A 7,910-nucleotide genomic window follows, 5' to 3' on the forward strand; every position below is an offset into this window, starting at 1 on the left:
AACGAAACTAAAGGAGTGGTTCATACTGTTGTGGAGTGAAAAGGCATATCATAGACGATGATAGTTATGAAGTAAAGTCATACAGACCCGAAATGGAATATAGAAAAAGTAAATAAACCCGTGGAACCTCCATATTGTTCACAGTTTCATTTTGTCGGAACGATGCGGAGAGGCAATGCCGGATGCGGTGAAACATTGCGTCACACACTCTATTCTCTGAATTACTTTCGGTCTTGTGTGCTCGAATCTTTTTATACCAGGCCTTTGGGTAAACTGTGAGCTTTGCTTTGTAGGTTGATTAAAAACTGAATGACACGCTTTGTGAACGGTGACAAAGAATTACGCGTATTCATATGGAGTGTTTGTTGTTTCAGATCCGTTATAAAAAAAAAGAAAGTTTTTGTCAGAGTGTTTGTCGTTCCAGATCTGTTATAAAACTTAAAGTTTGGTGACCGATATATTTCAATGATGAGACAAAACTCATCCATGATATTAATGAATAATATATAACCTGACTTAATATAAAAGTGAATAACTATTTTATTCTTACAACTCAGGAACAATATCATTTTCAATTACCGAGTTAATATACGATGTATACTGATATTTCGTATATTAGACTGCTACTGTGCAGCCTTACCAAAAGTAATACCCAGCGAGTGTCATTGAGCAGGATTAAACGTCCAGCAAGATTGACGATTTCTCAGGCAACAGTAGTTCTGTATTTATGTACTGGTCCCGGTGATGCATTACCCTCTACACCATTTGTTTCTGATTGATGGTACGACACTACGGCCTTCTTGTCAGGCTTAAGTTACATTTAGGATATATCATACTTTGAATTATTAAGTTCAAAATCAGTATGGTTATCATTCGATTTTATGGAATTCTAATACACTGATCAATCCGGCAATCCGATTCAAAATAGGTTTGATTATAATTTAGTTTCATTTTGACAGAAATAACAATTTGTTTTTATGGAATCCATAAAAACAAATTGTTATTTCTGTCAAATACACTCATCAATACAGTAATCCGTTCTCTAAAAGTTTATTTTATTTTCTAAGATCATTGTCCGTTTACTATACTAATAGGTTTTTTTTTTTATCTATACTATATCCATAGTAATTTAAGAGTCCCATCTGAAACTTTACCTACGACATAACTCGAATAAGGACAATATAATACATAACGCTTAGATGAAGTTTGAGACAATAGTCCAACAGTTTGGAGTCAGAAGCGGGTTAGTTTCCGACATCGCTCGGCGACGAGGGCCTTTTGACAACTATCACCCAAACCTTAATATACTCCAAGAGTTAAGTTTCACCTTATTATTACCCAAATTAATATTGGCATTGTTATTAAGGCAGTAATTAATTAATTTAACTTCAGCACTATTGACTATAAATTATTAAGAAAAATACAAATCGTATATTATGGATTATGACCAAACGCTCTTTCTTCCGCTCGCGTGAAAAGCCTTTCCCACTACAAAAGTTACTAAAACAATACGACGCTAGCGCCATCTATTTAAAAATCTGATAAAAATAACCATTGTTTCCCATGGGAGCAAATTACCAGGATAAAAATTATCCTATGTGTTAATTTAAGACATGGTCTACCCATGTGCCAAATTTTATTCAAATCCATTCAGTTGTTTCTGCGTTTACTTCCAACAAATATACAAACAGTTTCACAAAGTTTTGATTTTATAATATTAATAAGGGTCAGGAGTAAGATATTAAGATTTCGAACATTACAGTTTACGGAGATTGTTAATTCTAAACAGCGACGAAATCAGTAATACTTGATTATGGCTTTTATCATGAAATTAATATTCATTAATTTAATACTAAATAAAAAATCTTAATAAATATAATGCATTAACCCTCACAAAATTTAAATTTAGCTGTACAAACAATTTAAAATTTAATTAATAAAAATATAAATCCAATTAGAGCCAAATAAATCACTGAGTAAAAATCTCAGTTTACAAGTTACCTAATTAGAACAATTTTCGGGCTTACATAGTAGAACGACTTAAAATATAATCCACCGTACCATGGATTTTGAAAATAAATAACTAGGTTATTTAAATATGAAATTTTACAAAGCAGATCGTTAAATCACGAAAGAGGTAGGTATATATTATTTATTAAAGTTATCCAACAATCATGAATGAGGGAATTGTTACTCTAAAAGCTTATAAAAAATATATTCCAAAGTCCCTCGCTGCATCTATCTGCTGTTCTGAATGCCATTACCACAAAAAAACTACCCAACGGATTTCTATGAAATTTGGTCTTGAGATAGTTTGAGACCCTGCGAAGAACATAAGCTTTTTATCCCAGGAAAATATATTGTGGGACTTTTAACCCGGGAGACTTTCACGCGGGCGAAGACGCGAGCAAAAGCTAGTACAGTACATGGGAATATAAAGTCCACTTTTTATCGTAGTAGATTTCAATAAATGCCATTTCTGTATAATGATTTTCTGTAACTATCGCATTACAATATTGGCATAAAATTTGCAACTGATGACGTTCGAAATTATGCATTAGACACGGCAGTGTATTGGGAATCACGGCGCGTCTGCAAAATCGGAATGTATGAACTACTGATGTGAAAATTCACGAACTAGTAATAATAATAATATCAGCCCTGAATTATATGTACAGTGGCCCGCTTCTGAGCATGGGTCTCCTCTACTACTAAGAGGGTATTAGGCCTTAGTCCACCACGCTGACCTAGTGCCGAATGGTAGACTTCACACATCCTCAAAACTCCTACAAAGAACTTCTCAGGTATGCAGGTTTCCTCACGATGTTTTCCTTCACCGTTAAAGCAAGCGGTAATTCACAAAAAATACACATATAATTTTAGAAAAGTCAGGGGTGTGTGTCCTTGGGATTTAAACCTGTAGACATTCTTCTCGGCAGTCCGTTCCTCACCCAACTAGGCTATCGCCGCACTCAACTCTCTCTCTTTCTCTCACCGTTATGGGTATATTATTTATTTGTTGCGGTTAACGTATATTAATTGTAGGCTAATATAAAAACAAAAATCTGAGTTATCAATTGTTAGATAATTTATTTATAGAATAAAATGGAAAACAAATGAAAGTTGTTTACATATAAAATTAGTTAATTGTTTAACTTCTCTATACACTCAGGTTATGTTGATTTGATGGATAAGTTTATCTAAAAATCGCTCCTTACATAAATAAGCAGTAATAATTAACTTACATAAACAACGAATTTTATTAAAATTTGTTAATAAACTATTCGTTTCCGCATCTTGTGTAAGAAGCGAAGTAATGATCTTTTTATGCGCCAACTTTAGTGTTTTCAACAATCTGTTAAAAATTGAATTTTCGCTCTGCCAAAGTATTTCAAACTGTTTTTTATGGAAACATAGGATCCTTAGGTTCTGTATTGCTTTATTTTCAACATTAATTTAGTAGACCATAAGATTTCGAACGATTTGCTCAGAAATAACATTAGCAGAATAATGAACTGATTAGTTCAAGGAATAAATTAGCTAAGTCTATACATTTAGTTATTCATATTCGGAGAGAAAGCAAACACATTTTATACACGTTTAATTGTATATTCTAGCATATAAAACAACTTTATCTAGTTATGAATATTGTAAAACGTCCATAAAGTTTATAATGAATATCTCACTTATCTATGACGTTGCATTAAGTCTTTTAAGGTTTATAACTTATCTCCAAAGGGCTCATATGATAAAGGCCGCCTTTGGGTCGTGATTTTCGTCTATATGACAGAACCCGTCATTGTGTTACATGCAAATTACATCTTCCGCGGCCTAAATGCGAAATTCGGTAAATTTATATGTCGGGAAGAACTCATAAATAATTTATACAATTTGCCAAGATGTGAAATATTTATAAATTTAACATAGCCACGGAAAAAGTAAAACCGTCACGCTTTTTGGCTTTTGATTAAAGAATAACAGATTTAATTTGATAACTACGTGCTGTTATTTCCATTAAGTCTGACTATTGTACATAAAATACGAGTGTACATAAGTATAGATATTTATATGTACATATATTGTATCTGTACTGTTATTATCCTTTTTTATTATACACCTGCCTCAGTCTATCTACACCACCCTAAGGTTGACTGGGGGAGAATGCCTTTGCCAATAAGTCCGCCTGAATACTATTTATGAAGTTTTAAATTAATATATAAATATATAAATATTTTAATAATTCTCCATCTGCATGCCTTGTGTACCTCAAACCTCTGCATAAAAATATACTTCATGAAGTGTTCATGTTGATTTTACATATTGCAACACTACATAATAATTATTCATTCATTTTACAATTCCATAACGAAGTTAATCAGTATTTATTGATAATGTATAAATAATGTTGATTGCTTGTACATAATAAATATATGCAGTAGTATTTCATGATTTTGTAATATAGGCGCCTGTCCTGGTTGATTAATTACATTTTCCAGAATTTATATCGTGGATGGCAGTATACACGTAAAAGCATGAGCGTAAATAAAACACACATACACGCTTTATTAAAGAGCACGTGTGTCACAATTGAGTTTCTTCCAGGATGTGGCCATACGTAAAACATAAAGCGACCTTATTGAAAATATTATGTCAATGTCGCTTGCTTTAGATTTAAGCATTGACCACAAATAACCCTGAAAGATCATTATCGCTTAAAATGCGCGGGTCAACCATGTCCGCCTAAATTAACGAAGAGGTTTAGTAAGGAAAAGTATTTTCGCAATTCCGTTTGTTTAAAAAGAAAGCGGGATGTCGTAGCCGGCGGGGCGGAAAAATGTACTATCTATAATTAACATGACGTGCCTACCATTAATGGGTACAGCTTTGCCTGTTCTAAAAAGCTAATGAGATTCACCGAAAAATAAAAAAAAAGTCGCAGGAAAACAGTCCGCTAAACTAATTTGCAATTTGCTAGTCTGGAAAATTAGTTCAAGTGGTCCTTTAAAAGATAAAATCACCGAGCCTCGAACACTAAATGCAGAGCGCTGCAGACTCGTTTTTTGTTCATTTCATTTGGTCTGATTTTTAAAACCTAATTTAGTTAGCTACATGCGTGTGAGTTGGTGTGTCGGCCTCGTGGCCTGGATTATACGCTATTGAAAATTGTAGAATACAATGGGGCAATAGGATTTAATCGCAGTTTTTTATATTCTAATTTTATCCTAACATTTCGAAGACTTTGCCTTCATGGTCACAGGAGGAGACTGAGGTGTTCGTCGTCCTAAAGATACATTTAAAATATTCAGCTACATTTTACAATTATACAAAGTTTTATTTCAATGTAGAAATTGAAATCGTTACCACAAGAAATCAGTAAAGTGTACATTTTCGTGAAATCAGTTTTATGTTTATAAATGTAAAGTAACCGAATTTCACAAGCGCCGTACTGAATGTCGAACAACGATATGCTAAGTTACACGGAAAATATTCTAGCAAATGTTGTATTGGACAGCAAACGTTCGCTCTCCGTTTGGCTATCTGCACGACTCACAACATACATAAATCAATATTGACCTAAAGAGCTTCAAATATATCAAGAGAACGTGCGTGATTTACAAAATGCGGTACGTAAATCATCATTTTCGATTTTCGCCTGGTTCAGAATAAACCACTTCTTTATAAGCCGACCAGATAAGCTTGCCTTTTGTCCCTTTTGTATGCTCCATATTTTATTTGTTGTGCATTTATATTTGTAGGGCGTTGTTTATAAATAGCTTGTAAACGGAAATTGTGCTTTATCTCTTCAAGGCTATAAGGAACCTAGTAACAGTATGCTTAAAATATATTTCTTGTGAAGATTTCCGATAAAAGTGTATCGTATATCGTGTATACGTACGAGGTATACACGATATCAAATGGGTTTGAATACATACAGTGTTAACGAAGGGGTCTATGGAATTTTATTTACACACCATGATTTTTTTTGTAGATAAATAATAATAATTTGTATACAATCCATGTCTCTTAATAATAATTATTATTGTTTAAGATATAAAATAAATAATTTTCGTAATCATAATATAATGTCTTGATTGGTACTGGAGTAGTTTCAGTCGTTTGTCTATGCAATTGGGGTTTATCAATAACCTAAATAATTACAAAGCTTTATTAACTTCACAATATATAAAAAATACTTACTCCTATAAGCAAGTTATAATCGCCCGGAAATTAAATTTCAAAAGATCAAACAATTTCTAATGATCACAGGATTTTCCACGTCTATCACGAGATAGTGTGTTCCGAGTTGGAAATATAGCGGTTGGGCGAAACATTCGGTGTAGCGACCCGAATATTTACAACCAAGATCTTTAGAGATCCGATAAAATTCTAAACATTTTCATAAGTATAAATCGTGTTTATCTGGCAAAGATTTTGCGGTTCGTTGCTATTCAATATGTTTCAGGCTATAAGGTTTGGTGTAGATGTTGACAAGATTTTGTCAAAAATTACTATACCGCTATGAACGGGCCGGTTGTTTCAGCAAGTATCGGTGCCAGTCGATAAAGTTTGCGCGGCACCTTAAAGTGTCTAAAATTAAAATATTTTCGCATGTTTGTATTTGATTTTTTGCTTAATAAACATTAGCGAACGGCAAAGTGTTTCCCTAAATGTCTTTTGCGAATTAAATATTCAACAAAGATTTATATAAAAAAAAACATAAAAAAATATATTTTGTGTAAAAAATATGGAATTTTTCCCATCTTAACAGTTATTTACCAAAGTCTAAATACGAGTATTTTTTTATATAAGTATTTTATATAAGGATCGATTTTGACAGTAATTAAAAAAAAAAACTACACATATAACTTGCTCCCGATTTCAACATCAACTTCATAGTGAGTACAAATTGACTTTTAAATTTATAGAGTAGTACATTACAATAGAAAACCAATATTAGAACACCAAGTCGCGTACCGGCGATGTAAGTCCATCATATTATTGTGGAGCTACAAGATTAAATTCGAATAGAGTGTGCATCTTTGTCTAGACATTTAAAAACATCGAGTGTACGGGAAGGTATTAAATACAATCTAAAGTCGTCTGATACTAGAAATTTCTAAAAGAAAACATGACTAACCGCCATTTTTAATAAACAATCCTAATGCTTTTTTCGATCCCTCTCAAAGATTGACCAATCAGCACCTTTGCTTTTGACATTCTTACAAATTAATTATATTGATTGGTTCATTCTCAGAATCGGATTAAAGATTGAGATTGAGATCGTTTATAGAAAACTGTAAACCCATTCAGAATTGAATATATTTTGCATTATTACTTTGCAGTCTAAATCTATATATATAAAAATCAATTGCTGTTCGTTAGTCTCGCTAAAACTCGAGAACGGCTGAACCGATTTGGCTAATTTTGGTTTTGAATTAATTGTAGAAGTCCAGGGATGGATTAAACGGTGACGAACATACATAATAAATAACGGAAAATACTAAAAACGACAATATAAGTTTTCAATACAAAATGTTCCTAGCCATGAAACATTCGATGTCTTTTGTCTTTTTAGAAATAAAGAATTGGCCTGGCTGTCACATATATATAGGTGCGTTCAGAAATTTGTCTGTTTCATAGTTGTACTATGAGGTCCGATTTCTTTGGTTTATTTTGTTCAAATACAAAACATTTCAGAAATAAATAAAGTGTAAAAGTGTCAGTGGGTTCTTAAAAATAGAAAATAAATAAATAAATTTCAAGACTATTATTAAAATCTATCATCAATTTGTCAGTGCGTGAGAACTTTTATTTAATGTTATTGTCGCAAAATGCCACGGAGAAGATGACTTAGATCGTCGAAGTTTATCAAATGTGCGACGAGCTTCTTCACGTGCAAGCCGTACTGT

The sequence above is a fragment of the Manduca sexta genome, chromosome 19 (genome assembly GCF_014839805.1).
Source record: "Manduca sexta isolate Smith_Timp_Sample1 chromosome 19, JHU_Msex_v1.0, whole genome shotgun sequence".
In the NCBI taxonomy this organism is placed as follows: domain Eukaryota; kingdom Metazoa; phylum Arthropoda; class Insecta; order Lepidoptera; family Sphingidae; genus Manduca; species Manduca sexta.